This window comes from Aulostomus chinensis, chromosome 1 (genome assembly GCF_037954235.1).
Source record: "Aulostomus chinensis isolate RoL2024-O1b breed Wild chromosome 1, RoL_Achi_v1.0, whole genome shotgun sequence".
NCBI lineage: Eukaryota > Metazoa > Chordata > Actinopteri > Syngnathiformes > Aulostomidae > Aulostomus > Aulostomus chinensis.
This window is the reverse complement of record NC_141320.1, coordinates 65,498,729-65,514,302: the sequence shown is the minus strand read 5'-3', so window position 1 is coordinate 65,514,302 and position 15,574 is coordinate 65,498,729. Positions and strand designations below refer to the sequence as shown.

The 15,574-nt window shown below is 46.6% G+C and overlaps 1 long non-coding RNA gene across 1 annotated transcript in view; it reads right to left on the bottom strand.

Moving 5' to 3' along the window:
- LOC147272780 (uncharacterized) overlaps nucleotides 1–11,035 on the bottom strand; it is a 49,692-nt gene extending 38,657 nt beyond the window's left edge. Inside the window, exon 1 of the long non-coding RNA XR_015115974.1 lies at nucleotides 10,910–11,035. This is a non-coding gene — a long non-coding RNA (uncharacterized LOC147272780). The remainder of the gene's footprint in view (nucleotides 1–10,909) is intronic.
- Nucleotides 11,036–15,574: the final 4,539 nt, after the last annotated feature.

The window sequence follows — 15,574 nt, the reverse complement described above, 5'->3', positions numbered from 1 at the left end:
TCCAGCCGCCTCCTCTGTAATATATGCTAATGTGAGTGAAAACAGTTCAGCCCGTCTCTGAGGAATACGGATCCATATTAGGTTTCTACAGCTTCCATATTTGGCGGCGTGAGAAGTTCTTCAGCAGCCAGCGTAACTTCATATATCGTCTCTCTAAGAGTTGAGAGCCCGTTGTTCAAACCAGGGTCCTGACACCGGGTGCCAGTCAAAAGCACTGAATAAATGAAAACTTTGTCATTAACCTGCTTGTCGGAACTTTTCGGAAGCATTTCTTGACGTATCGAACCAAATGTTGAGCCCATTGTTGAGCATCTGTCTTGCAGGCAGAGATAAACTGGACGGACACCATTGACCCAGTGTCCATTGATACAAGACCACTAGGTGGCAGCAGCCCCCAATTACAGCAGTGCTTAATTTGTAAATCATAAGGTAAAGGAACGCACAGTACATATGACACCCCATGGGTGACGAGATGGACACGGGTCCCGGAACGCACAGGAAAAACAACAAGTAAAACCAGTGCTTCATTTGTAAATCACAAGGTGCCAGAACGCTAAGTACATATGACGGCTCAGGGGTGAGAGAGGGGCACAGGTCCCGGAACGTACACAGAAAACAACAAACAAATGCCCACTTGCCATGATGTGGGACTTACAAGCCTCCATTTCAAATAATACCCATGGTATCAATGTTATGACGACAATTCACAGTTATTAGCCTCCTCTGCGCAGCACAGGTGAATGCCCACATCACCACAGGTGGGACTTAGAGTCTACAGTCAGCAGTTCATTTCTCAACAGGTCCAACTTGTAAAATAAATAAAAAAAGAGCTCACAATAAATCACACAAGTCTTCCATTATCATTATTACGGTATTTAAAGATTGGCACGGCGGCCTATTATTAGACGGTCTGCTCACCATTTAGTTGTCCAAGACACTCCACATCACGTTAGACCCGGCTTGGCTAGCTGGAGGTGAACCAGGCTAGATGTGGCGGCGCTCGCCTCCAGCCCCGGCTTGGCTAGCTGGAGGTGAACCTGGCTAGCTGTGGCGGCGCTAGCCTCCTGCCTCGGCTTGGCTCGCTGGAGGTGAACCAGGCTAGCTGGAGGTGAACCTGGCTCGCTGTGGCGGCGCTAGCCTCCTGTCCCGGCTTGACTAGCTGGAGGTGAACCAGGCTAGCTGTTGCGGCGCTAGCCTCCTGCCCCGGCTTGGCTAGCTGGAGGTGAACCTGGCTCGCTGTGGCGGCGCTAGCCTCCTGCCCCGGCTTGACTAGCTGGAGGTGAACCTGGCTCGCTGTGGCGGCGCTAGCCTCCAGCCCCGGCTTGGCTAGCTGGAGGTGAACCTGGCTTGCTTGTGGCGGCGCTAGCCTCCTGCCCCGGCTTGGCTAGCTGGAGGTGAACCTGGCTCGCTTGTGGCGGCGCTAGCCTCCAGCCCCGGCTTGGCTAGCTGGAGGTGAACCTGGCTCGCTTGTGGCGGCGCTAGCCTCCTGCTGCCGCCGATTTTGATCAACATGACCGCTGCAGCTGCCCTCGTCGCCGCTTGTGGAGGCTTTTCTGACTCATTTTAAGCGACATGCGACTTCTTCCTTCTTTTTGAAAAAACAGCAAATTTAACTGTCTTTTTGAGATGTTGGCGTTGAAACAGGAACTGTTTATTTCCTCTCTGCTTGCTCCTCAGAGGCGGCGAATTTCGGAAGGTTATTAGTTTGTGTCGGGGGCGTGGTTTGTTGGCTTCAGTGCATCGACAGATCTTAGACTCCTTCAAATGACATTGAATCTTAATAAACAACATGAAATTCTAAGGATTTGGTCTGTAAATTTATCAATGCACATTATTGTTGTATTTTAAACATTTTCAAACGTTTTCATATTTTCTTTTAATACAAGAGGTACCGGATCTGCCCAAATAATTACCGAGGTACCGGAAGTAAGTACCGGAACACAAGGAGGCCAAAATTCAGAGGCGTCGGATCTTGTTCCGGCAGGATCCGGCTCAAATTAACCCCTGCTTACAAGGTCACAATCAGACTTCTGGTTCACGTTTTTGCATGACGTACCAAGCTAGCAAGTTAATGTCCAAAACTGTCCTCCAAGCGTCTGAGTTGCTTCCCTCCTCGTCTGACCTGAGGAGCGTTATTTTAGCGCGAGCAGCCGCCACGATGACGCAGACTTGACGGGGTCAAATACTGCAAAAACGTTGATGGTAAAATGTGCCTGACGCCTCAGCTAACTCACAGTAACAGAGCTTTATTCACGTCAGATTATAATCTCATCCTAGTTCGTCCTGATTTGACAGACTAACATGACAACATAACCTCGCAAATCTCACGTTCCTTGTCTTTAAAGACAAGTTGCAACTTTTAAATCGCACATTTATACACACACGTATATCATGAGGACACGTGGACACCGTCAAGGTCATTTTATTAGTTTGATTTGTCTTTACATCCACAAAAGAAGCAATTTGAAAACTTTCATACCAACTTGGACGATGCCTGGAGGAGGAAGAAGCCTTTTTTGATGGCACATCCCAATTAAAAAGCAAAAACTGAACACCAAGACGCTTCCAGTCATGCTGCTTCCTTCATTGTAGGCACATAACAGTCCTCAGTCCCGTTTTAGGAGGCTTGACGGTTCTTAGAGAAATGAGCCTGACTCAGCCCTCATGGCCGATTTCTCTTCATAGACTCAAACTTAACCTCTACTAGTTAATACCAACTTCATGTAACGGATGCAAAGTGTAAAGCAAACTCGCGTCCTAGAGGAAGGAACTGTCGAGCGTCGAGGCCTCTCCGAAGTGCACTCGGCAGCTAGTGCACTCCAGCTGCATGGTAGCTGAAGCACCCTGGGTGAGAGGGCTTCAAGGACGGCGCGAGTGACGCAGCGCGAGAGGCGACGAGAGGGGAAGTGACAGGAGACAGTTGCTACACACTGTGTCAGGCTAGCAGTGTCACACCTGGCAGCTGTCAATCACCACCCTCCGAACACCTCGCTCGCTGATATCGCCGGAGCCGCTGCCAAACATGCCTTGAGTGGTGTCATCCATCCACACATGAGCACTGGCTCACTCCGACTCCTCTCCCTCTCTCTGACTTGCAGTGACAGAACGAGGGGAGAGGGAGGGACGCATCCATCTATTTACATATGGAAAGGTCACAAATAGCCTGCAGGCACTGTGCTAATTAGAGAATGTGGTAAAAAAAAAACAACAACTAACAGATAAATTAAAACAAAAAAATGAGAGTTTTGCAAGTATTGGTGGAGTGAAAGTAGGAATAAGGCGTCAGGAAGGAGGAAGGAGGAGGCCAAACTTTGCAAATTCCTCTCTGGAAGTGGAACACAAAGCGGCGTTTGTAAGAGAAGTCGAAACTTTCCTGCCACTGGTGCTCGAGAGCGGCGAATACGGAGGAAGGAGCTGGCTTCCTGTTGTGCTACCGAGGTTAGCTTCGTGGTTAGCAAAGGCCTCCAAAAGTAGACATTGACCATATGACGGTGTTCAGATGACCGGCCGTGTGTGATCTCCCTTAGCCAGATAAGCGAATCAACCTTTATAATTCATTGTGACAAGCTGACAGGGAAAATGAGTGTAAAATTTTATACTTACATGAATTTTTGTGTCAGATCGCCGTCTGTGCACTTGTTTTTCCGCCTGGTCATAGCCGAGGGCTTCTTTCTCTGTGGGCTCCACGGACTTTGTTTCCAGGCCTTCAGACACATCGCCCTTCGCCCTAGTGAATTTGCTGATTAATTTTGGATGCTCCCCTTAATTAACACCCCAAAGGAAAGTGTAGATTTCCTAGCCTGCCTTTGCTGCAGAACAAACAAAATGAGAGAGTCTGAAGAAGGATGACCTCAGGGAGACAGACGTGCTGATGTCCAAAATGACATTAAAGAAGCAATGTGAAGGCCCCGTGACGCCGGGCCTAGACCTGGACATGGGCGATGCCTCAGGAGGTCCCAGGCCTTTTAATCAGCGGCTGGAAACAAGCTCCCTATTAGTCTCATTTCATTTGCTTTAGCCTCGGTAGAGAAGCAGACCTTGCATGATGCCACCCGACGCTTGAAACATGCTGTTCCTGTGCCAGCGCTGGTGCCGCCTCCGGCCCACGGTCATTAATTGGTGCCACTCTCTTACTTCCAGTAAAATTGGCAGATGATGGACAGGGGGGCGAAATAAAAATGTGATTTTGCTTTTTTTTCCCCCCTCATCCCAACATCAGAGTGGATTTCACTAATTGGGTTGAATGGCGCCCATCTCGTCTTGTGACAGCCAAGCAGGATGCATGAGAAGCTGCGGGCAGCTTGGAGAGCTCTCACCCTGCCATGCCAGCGCTGAAGACATGCCGGCAGGAGGGGGGCAAAGTTGCAAAAGACACGCTGAGACAAAAGAGCACAGCTAGAGATTGCACGCTCACTGTTTTCTTCTTGTTATTTTTTTTTCCTGAGACCTTGAACAAACAAACTTGCACTTTGTCTCGCTGAGGGCAAAAGCACATCACCGCTCAACCAGGAGGTAGCGAATCAGCTCGTAAAAGCAGAGGGGTGACGTCCTCGGAGACGTCCCCTGCCTCCTTGGCAGGTAGCAACTCTCGGTAGACAATAAAGAGAACGCTAACGGCAACGGTGAGGCAGAAAAGTACAAACATCAGTACCCAGACTTGTAAAAGCTCTAGTACAGATATTTGAGTGTCCACAACGCTTCTTTTTAACAAGTTTTTAAGCATCTTGATGATTTGGAGACTTCTTCTTCTTCCTTTAAATGTTTTAGTAAGTGGAACCCAACACGTATGTGCACTGGCGACACTTGTGGTGGAAAATTATCTGCCCCCTTAAACAAAACTTTCTCTTGTGTCTCTTTTCTTGCGCCACATTTGTCCGTCGTGCAAGAAAACCAAAGCCTGGTTTTAGTATCTAAAGGAGTAGGAAGTACAGATATTTCCTTCTGGATGGATGAAGCGAGTATTTCACCGTATTTGAAGTCACAATCAACTTTTACTGCGTTTTCTCGGTGTGGAAGCTTTCCTGGTGTAAGATGTTGCACTTTTAGGAAATAAACATGCAAAATATGCCCAGAATTTCCTCTCTGAACGTGAGTCAAGTGTCTGACCGAGGTGGGGACACCGTTCACAGAACTGCAGACCAATGCAGTGTCCAATTAGGGCCATTAAAACCACATCTGATCCACCTGCTACCAGTAAAGCATGCATGCATGTTGGAGCAGCTCCCTGCTGGACAATTGCCCACCTTGTGTTCACCAAGAATCATGGAGGAGAAAAAAAAAAAAGCAGAATTCCTCTTGGAAACGGACAAGAAGTGCAGGTGTAATTGGGATATTTGGGAGCATCGTGTTTCAGGGTGAAATGAAGCCTGTAAGACGAGAGCTGCTTCTCTTCTTGCTGGTGCGTTCTTTGGCTTTTCTTAGCAGCATCATCATCCTCCTCCTTCCGATGACACTGCAGGCCTCCCCGCTTCTACCTGCTGATGATGGCAGCTTGATCGGGTCGGTGTCGGTAACAAATGAGATCAATTAACGTGTCCGAGTGGGGCACCTACCCGAGAGTCCGGTTGCACTAAATGATCTCCTCATCTTTTGTTTCCCCCCGCAGGATTCCATTTGAGGCCTCATCACTTTCCCGGCTCTAACAACAGAGCTGATTGTTCCTCCCTGCTAATGGCCCCCGTGCTGCCCCCTGGAATCTTTAGCATCAGGACTTGGGACAGGGCGCAGCCTGGCTGAAATGTATCCTCGCCGTCCTCCGCGCGCTCGTATCACCGAGCTCGATTTGTAGCAAATTTGTTGCCTTTAATTGAAAGGCAGAAGGAGGTGAGCGTGAGGCCACGCTGGAATATTTATTCTGTATGACAACCTGAGATTACAGCCGTGTGTGAGAGGTGGGCTCGAAAACAGGAAACAAATGTTTTCTTGGACACGGCCGCTACATCACCGGACCTCAAGCTGACATGTCACATCAATCCGGTTTCCAATTCATGTCAGCAGCATTCCTTTGCTCGTCTGCCCATCAGTTACCATCCGTTTACACCTTTCTGTCTCATGGGCTTTTACCATCATTTCCACTCAGCTTTCTTTCCAATTTTCAACATCCTTTCTGGAGCTGACAAATTGACAGTCATTTTCACGAATTTCATCTCTCCTAATATTACAACCAGCTTGATGGAGAGATGAAATAACTAGCGGTGGAAAAATCACCAGAGGAGAAGCAGATATAGGGGCAATTATCATGAGTGAGGGAGACGTGGCGAGCCGGTGATGGCGAACCATCGAACTCCTGAGCGTTCGTTTAAATCTGCTTGATGAATGTGATGTGTGCTTCTCATCTGTCCCCCGCCGCCACCCTCCTTCAGTCTGTCCACAGCAGTCAGACGGGATTGTTTACTATAACCTTGTAATCAACCTGGCTGGTCTGACAGCTCACCATTACCCCTGATAACAGGCCTGCTGCAATTTGCCCCCGAGAGAATAAATATATATATATATATATATATATATATATATATATATATATATATATATATATATATATATATATATATATATATATATATTTTATTTTATTTTATTTTTTTATTAGCAACAACAACAAAAAAAGCACACAGAAACAGCTCAGGCTTTCTGATGCCTTATTGATGGAGCGCCGGCCCGGTTATCTTTGAGCGTAATTTGTTTTGAAGAACTGTGATTTACATTTCAGTGGGATTACACCTTTTAATGCCGAGGCGGCGAGGAGTGGGCAGCCTCAATCTCCACCAGGACAAGGAGGAGGTGGGGGTAAAGGGAGGGAAGGAGGGGGGTTCAAACGATGCATTTCCAAGTCCTCAAGTGGAGAGGATTACAATTACAATTAAAAATCAAAAGGCCTGCGTGTCCATCAAACGGCTGCCCATAACTACTGTGTACCTACTGCCAAATAATCACAGCTAGTGGAGGGCTGGCAGATGCTTTCCAGCTAATTGTGGTGTATTACCGGCGCTTGTTCATCAGGATATTATGCAATAAGTGTTATTTCAGGCAAGAACGCTAGCTTGTAGATGGCATGCTAATGTGAGTCCCTTGGCGGCACGTTAAAGAAAATCCATGCATCACCATTAAAACAACAGCGGGGCCCGTGGCAAAGTTCAATCATCTTGTTTTGGATCTCGCCGTGATGTAGTACAACAAGTTCAGCTGCCTCACGCAGTTAAACGAGAGCAGCGAGAACCTGAAACCTCGGAGGGGAGGAACATTTATGCAGCCGGAGACGAGTCCGTGTTCTCCGTGTAGAACGTGAGAAGCCTGACAGCGTGAGGTCTGAGTGTGTCGTCAGGAGGTCTGAGACCCATCCTGGTACAAAGTGGGATTTAGAAAAGTGAAGCCTTATGAAATGAAAAGTATTTGCATTATCTATTTTTTTTTAATGAGCATTATCAGGAGTTTAATTGCAATTTTTTGTGGTGTCATAAAACACAGACACACACTGTAGCGTTAATTAAAATACTTTTGTTTGCTGTTTTTTTCAATCATTGCTTGATGCAACCACATTAATGCCGTGACAACAAGTTCTTTTCACCTGAACCGTGCAGGAAAAGCAGAAATGAATACGTCAAAGTAGAAATAAGATTATAAAATCATTCAGTACTTTTTTGTTTTGGTTTTTTTACACGGACAACCTGGACTGGATTTATTGGTTTATTGATTTGGGCTTTAAAAGAAAAACATTGCCGAATTTGTCACTGTTGCAGGAAACAGAAACGTTTTTTAAAAAAAACGGAGGAGCAACACACGCGTCAGTTTGAATTTCCAGGTTTCGAAAGAATGTAAATGTACCAAAAATCTGACTAGACTGGCTTTTTAGATAAACCTGCAGGCCGACTCTCTACCTATGGAACCGCTGGTTCTGAGGGGCATGCTGGCACGGGTGAATTCATGAATGAAGCCTGCTGTATCCGTGCAGCTTTGCGAGAGTCGTTTTTTTTGGAGACGGTCTTTGTAAAAACCTCTGTGCAGTTGAGTCATGTTGTGGTCGACTGGTGGAATCGTGGCTCTGTAATTCCTCCCGTGAAAATGTGAGTTTCCACTGTTTTTTACGTGCTCCGACACTTTGTACAGTGCCAACACGCCGCCGCCGCCGCCGCCGCCCCCTTCCACGCATCTTAATCATGTGCATTATTTCAGTAATTCAGATCACAACATTTTACATAATTCTTTGTTTATTCATTTTTCTCAGACAGTCAGTGAAATTATGTAAAACACACTCTCAATGGCACTCGGTGTGTAATAGAATTCAGATTTCATGTTATTCTAACACGTTTGCTTACTTGGAGGCAAAGTGTCCCATTTAAATGAGAATTACACTTAAATGTCACATGGGTTTATCTAAATTTATAAACAGTGCGTTTATTATATTCAATTTGGTGAATCCTAAACATGGATTGCGGGAGCTGGAATGCTGCTCCGAGGGTTATGACTTACTAATGCCTATTTAAATTGCAGGCTTCCTTCCTCTCTGCTTTATTTACACACCTCCCGAGATGACACGGCACCTGAAGAATTGCTCTTCCTCACAAGAGAAACATAATTTGCTTTTGTTGAATTAATTCAATCATTAGCTGAAACCTGCACAGCTCCTCCAGCAGGCCGAGATGCTGCCAGTCACTCTGTCTCCTGATAGCCGGCAATCTACTGCCCGATCGTTTTCTGGACAAATTATAAAACAGGAGTCTTCATTCAGAGAGGTGAGAGTGTCAAGGCAAGAGTGAGTGCAGGGAGAAATAGCCCCCCCCCCCAAAAGTCTCTCTCACAATGGCGGTAAAACAAGGAGAGTGGAGAGGAGAGGAGAACTGGTTAACCTTATCGGGGGCTTTTGTGCACCTTGAGTCAGCTTTCTGAGGGCAAAGACGTTCAGTCACCGGTGCGGAGGCACAAAGTGGACCCTCCTCACGCTGCTGACTACACCATTACATCTTTGTTAAGCTGTAAACATCCCGAAAACTCTTTTTTTTATTTTCATATTAAATCATAAATTCAGCTCTGAGACGCTGCCCTCCTGCGACTGCCACCCTGGGCAGTTGCAGTGAAGCGGCCGCCCTCTATTTCATAGCCAGGATTGTTTCCATATGGGACAGCAATATAATGGCAATTGGGTACATTAGATCTCTTCCATACAGATGTTCACCTCAATTTCTGCAGCAGTTTAGTCCATCTGTGTTTACAGTGAGCTGCTTAGCACACGCCTGTGCGAAGGGAGGCATATCAAGCATATGGACATTTTACAAAAGGTTACCCTGCATAAATTAGGTTGAATGGCAATCTGTTGAGGAGAGGTGGCTCACCGCGCGGTGAAAAATGGATAATAAAGGCATCTGCTTTTACAGACGTTTATTATAGCGGCCTGCAAAATGACCAACATGACGGTTTTGTCTCAAATTGAGACGTCTGCCTTTTAAAAACTGACAGTTTGTCACGCTGAAAATAGCTGTAAAAATAAAAAGTAACGACTGTGCATCTGTGAGGATTAGAATATTAAAATCACTTGCCCAGAAACATTTACTCTCTTTATAAAAAAAAAAATAGGACAACATATTTTGGATATTATCTCTTCACACATTTGTAGAGATTAATGCTAATTACAATTTGTTAGATTTACAACAAAATTAGACTATTTTTTCATTGAAATTTACACCATCTTTCCGCAGCTCAGCTGTATTAATCACCACCAGTTTAAAATCTACGAATTTGAAGTTGCTTTTAAATGTTGAGTTTAATTTGAATTAATTCAATGTTTGCACCTGCAAAAGAGCACAAATGTTCCTTTAACGCTGCGAGTACGTGAGAACCATGTTGACTTGAGGAGGAACACTTGCACAGCAGATTTTTATCACATCTTACAGTGACATCTAGTGGCGTCTCCAGACATTACATCTAAAGCCCACAGGACCCCTCAGCTGAATTCTGAAGGGCATTTATCTCAACCAAAAGATGATTTACTGCATTTCTTTTGTGCAAAGGTTGTCACGAGGAAGCAGAATAAAGCTGAGGTAAACAAGCTATCGTCTGGCGATCTGTTTTCTTCCTTCTGTAGATTGTTGGAATGTTTCCACAGTGCGGCAACTAGATTCCAACCTCGGATGCAGCGGTGTCTTGCATGCATTCCCAGAAACAAATACATAAATACGTACCATGAAATGAAATAAATGAAAAGAGACAGAAAACATCCGTTTTCTTCAGTTGGTCGTGTTCAAACACTTTTGGTACGTTTGATTGTAGATGAACAATGATCATAACAACATTTTGCGATGATAGTATGAGAACAAAAATGCTGGACGCCCGAGCTCCAGCGGCCTTGAGCGTGCAGCTTTGGAGTACTCGTGATATCAGAGCACTTCCTGCAGCGCCCCAGCCAGTGCTTCATTTGTAAATCACAAGGTAAAGGAACGCACAGTACATATGACACCCCATGGGTGACGAGATGGACACAGGTCCCGGAACGCACAGGAAAAACAACAAGTAAAACCAGTGCTTCATTTGTAAATCACAAGGTGCCAGAACGCTAAGTACATATGACGGCTCAGGGGTGAGAGAGGGGCACAGGTCCCGGAACGTACACAGAAAACAACAAACAAATGCCCACTTGCCATGATGTGGGACTTACAAGCCTCCATTTCAAATAATACCCATGGTATCAACGTTATGACGATAATTCACAGTTATTAGCCTCCTCTGCGCAGCACAGGTGAATGCCCACATCACCACAGGTGGGACTTAGAGTCTACAGTCAGCAGTTCCTTTCTCAACAGGTCCAACTTGTAAAATAAATAAAAAAAAGAGCTCACAATAAATCACACAAGTCTTCCATTATCATTATTACGGTATTTAAAGATTGGCACGGCGGCCTATTATTAGACGGTCTGCTCACCATTTAGTTGTCCAAGACACCCCACATCACGTTAGACCCGGCTTGGCTAGCTGGAGGTGAACCAGGCTAGCTGTGGCGGCGCTAGCCTCCAGCCCCGGCTTGGCTAGCTGGAGGTGAACCTGGCTAGCTGTGGCGGCGCTAGCCTCCAGCCCCGGCTTGGCTCGCTGGAGGTGAACCAGGCTAGCTGGAGGTGAACCTGGCTCGCTTGTGGCGGCGCTAGCCTCCAGCCCCGGCTTGGCTCGCTGGAGGTGAACCTGGCTCGCTTGTGGCGGCGCTAGCCTCCTGCCCCGGCTTGGCTAGCTGGAGGTGAACCAGGCTCGCTGTGGCGGCGCTAGCCTCCTGCTGCCGCCCATTTTGATCGTCATCATGACCGCTGCAGCTGCCCTCGTCGCCGCTTGTGGAGGCTTTTCTCACTCGTTTTAAGCGTCATGCGACTTCTTCCTTCTTTTTGGAAAAAACAGCAAATTTAACTGTCTTTTTGAGATGTTGGCGTTGAAACAGGAACTGTTTATTTCCTCTCTGCTTGCTCCTCAGAGGCGGCGAATTTCGGAAGGTTATTAGTTTGTGTCGGGGGCGTGGTTTGTTGGCTTCAGTGCATCGACAGATCTCAGACTCTTTCAAATGACGTTGAATCTTAACAAACAACATGAAATTCTAAGGATTTGGTCTGTAAATTTATCAGTGCACATTATTGTTGTATTTTAAACATTTTTAAACGTTTTCATATTTTCTTTTAATACAAGAGGTACCGGATCTGCCCAAACAAGTACCGGAACACAGGGAGGCCAAAATTCAGAGGTGCCGGATCTTGTTCCGGCAGGATCCGGCTCAAATTAACCCCTGGCCCCAACTTTGGGATGCTAGGATTTTCCCTTTAAGCAGTCTCAACCAGGCAGCAGCATCATGGAAGCCAGCCTTTGATAGACGCTCTCATGCGTTCAGATGAACGTAGCCGTGTTTGCTCTCATTTGTGAGTTACCTTCATCACCTTGTGGGTGGTTAAGATTGATGAACAATAACAGCAGCTGACTAGGCAGGAATAATTTGCTAAAAACAAAGCATCTGTGAATCAAGACGGCCTGCGATGAGAGAGACGGAAGGAGGGGGAACGCGACGCCTCCGACGAGTGTTCTGATGCCGACTAATTGAAGCTTTGTTAGGCAGATCAGCGAGGGGGAGGTTCAAAGGCGAACTGGCGACAACACACAGGTTTATTTGGGAGCCTTTGATGTGCTCTACTTCTTCCAGCCATGCTGCTTTGATGCGGGAGGTCACGGCGGCTGGTTGAGAGCGCTCGCCGGACACAACGGGCCTCATGGGAAAAAGGAGCATCCAGGTCAGAACAGGAGAGGAGCAAGAACCGGACACTAGAGCGCTGAAGTGGTCCGGATTCATATTCATGCAGGGATCACAAAACATCACACATGGACTGGAGGACAAAAGAGCGCTTTCAGGTGGTTTGACCTGGACAAGGAGGTTCCCAGCCGCGCACACACACACACACACACACACGCAACTTGTTTTTGAACTTTAAAGGAAGTTTCTCCCACACACACTAGTTGATGATGCGGCTTTAGCAGAGCGACAGCAGCCTCTGCTGGCACAGGAGGCTGTTACAGGACACTGGTGCGTTCTCTTCTGTTGACACGTCGGCCAAGGTGTGTGTTTGGTTGAGACATTTCGGCTGCTGTCCAATTCATCCAGGCGTTTCCAAGAAATCCCCAGAGTGGGACTGACATGACCTTTGACCGCTGAGTGAGACACTGGCTCAGGCCTGCAGGAGATGCTAACGAGAGCGGGACGGATGGGCAGCCGCACAGCCCAAGAACACAACGCCTGTGACCTTCAGCTGGGTCACGTGGAGGCACACAGATACGTCAAACTCAAGACCAGGGCGGTGCATCAGTGCCTGAGCCGCCTACCTGGCCAGATGCTAGTTTTAACACAGCGGAATACTTGTTGGTGAAGGTTCCCCTGAAAATACTGCAAGTTTCCAGGATGAGCTGTACTACGGTCATGTATTTCCATGATGTAGCCTGGCCGTGCTGACCTGACGGTCCTGCAGGAAGCGTTCCTGAAGCGTTCACCGCTGACGTGTATTGAGCTCAGCTGAGTGATGTCACAGGAAGCCATTGACAAAAGCAGATAAAGACCCAAGAAGAAGGATGTTGCTTCTGTTCCAGCTCCTTCTGTTCAGGCTCATAAATACGCTGCACCGCTGCGCTTCTAACCGGTGACAACCAGTCGAACGTTCCCTTTGGTTTTGTAGCGGAACACTAACGGCCCTTAACTCACCTTTGCCGTGTCTTTTCATGGCCAGGCCCTTTTGTTCCTCAACATAAAAGGAGAAGGGTCTACATGGAGAGGAGGGGGGACACTTTGAATAACACGCTGATCAATAAAGACCATCTAGCGTGGAGATAATGTTGGAGAACGGAGGGCGCAGGTCGTTGAGGCGTCATCGATAGCGCTCAGAGAAAAAGGGATCAGGGTGGAGGTCGTCTTCTCATGCTGCTGATTTGTCCATAAAAGATTCAAATGTTCTCTTTGATGGGAGTCGAGACGTTTATGTGACCGGTGTCGTTACTCCTGGATCTGGATGATGGACTTGCTTTATGGTCTCATTTGAATAAATCCAGATTGAATTTAAAATGCTGCTGATTTCGAGTGTAAATATTGTCAAAGGAGGCTCGTTCAAACAATATGGACCAACCGTCAGATTAGGGACGTGTCAGTCGTTTATAATTTATCAAAAGAATTTCAGCTCCAAACAGTTGGACTGAATATTCTGACAGCTTATATCCACCATTTCACTTTACACCGGCAACTAAAAATGGCTGCTCCAAGTGTCAGTCACACACAGGAAGTGGTTTACATTTCAGGTAGCAACAGCAGTGGTTTGTTTCACAATGACACACACACACACACACACACTCAGATGTTTAAGAGTGTGTCAGATATAATAATCCAATATCGCTGCAACAGGAGGTTAGGAACCAAAAACAATAGAGCTCCAGCTGAGTCTGCACTCAAACCGTGGAAAGTTTCGCAGTTTTAGTGGTAAGGGGAGCAAAAACACACCCGAAACACACTTTCAGCTGCGAGAGCGAAGCAAAAATCCAAAAGAAAAAAGAAAAAAAAAAGAAGTGAAACCTTAGCAGAAATCAAATGAAAGATGACAAAGAATCGGTTTTTGATTGCCAAGTGTAGTGTGCTAACAACCCAAACACACACTCATCGTCTTAGCTGCATCTCCTTTAACTCTCCCCGTGATGAGCTTTGCAGCCGAGTGTGTTGTCGCCTAATTCCCTCTAACTACAGCCCTGTGTAATCACATACCCCAATTAACCATCTCTGCTCACCGTTTCCTGCATCATGCACGCCGCCCCATCTCCTCGCCACACCGCGTAATTAGCTTTCATGTGAAAATGAAAAGAAAGGAGCACCTCAGCGATTGTGCAGCCTCTCTCTTTCTCCCCATCCATCCAGCACTCTACTTCTCATATCATAATGGCCTGCAATTTCAATCAGATGGATTTTTATCGCTGACACTAAGAAGAATTGGCCCTCATCCTGGTCCCTCCCTCCGCCGCCCTCAAACAAGCAGCCCACCTCGTTTGATAGCTGGGGAGACACGAGAGTCCTTGTTGTGACTGGGAGGTCTTAGTTTGATATTTACAAAGGGTTTAATTCCCTTTTTGTGGATGTTTGGGGGATAATGGAAGGATCAGCTTCCACATGTTCCCACAAGGTGTTGCACTTATTCACTTACATCCACCTGAATGGAGAAAAGAACTAAACAAACCAAAGATTTGGATCGTTTTGTTGGGTTTATTATGCCACCGCTTAGAAAACTGGCTCACAAGAATTGGATTTTTAATGATGCGCTGATAATTTCAGGTGAATGTAGAAAAGTTTCATACACGGCACTCACGCACGCCACGTTACCGCCAGGATTTCTTTTTTATTGCCTTAAGTTTGTGTGTTATTGTACTCGGGTGCACTGAAGCCTGCCGAACGTTTCGTGTTGTTGTGACTAAAATCTGCTGAAGTTCCACGAAACATTCAGTCGTTTTATGTTTTTTCCAGCTAGAATTTAAACGTTCCCCAGATGTTTCATACACATCTGGTTTCAGCTGAGGCCCAAATGTATGAATTCATCTTTAAAAATTGAGAAAAACTTGCAGAATATTGATCTGATTGATAGACGGAGCCGATACTGAGGGATGGCGGTGGATAATATGAAGGAAGAAGCCGCAACAGTGACGCGTCTGCGCGAATTCAAACCTCTGACCTGCCAAAAACCTCAGCCTGCCTTTGAGCTTTGATCCCATAGAGTCATGAGGCAAAATCTTCACCGCTCTTCGTCAGACTAACACTTGGAGCCCACGGAGAGCAGCGCCGGCCTCCCAGCAGATGAACCAGGAGATGAAACCATTAGGAGGTTATCAGTGGCGTGAAAGCTCCTCACAGGTACAGCGGTAACATGACACAAACACCACACTTCGGTGTCACAGTTCCAGCCGGGTGAATCATTGTTCAGTCATACAAGTGAGCAGCCGGTTAATGATACAGCCCTGACATTTAACACGTAATAAGGTGTTTCATCGAGATCTCTTCAGAGGCGGTTTGCAGGTGGAAGGAACTGAGGACCTTTCTGCCGGA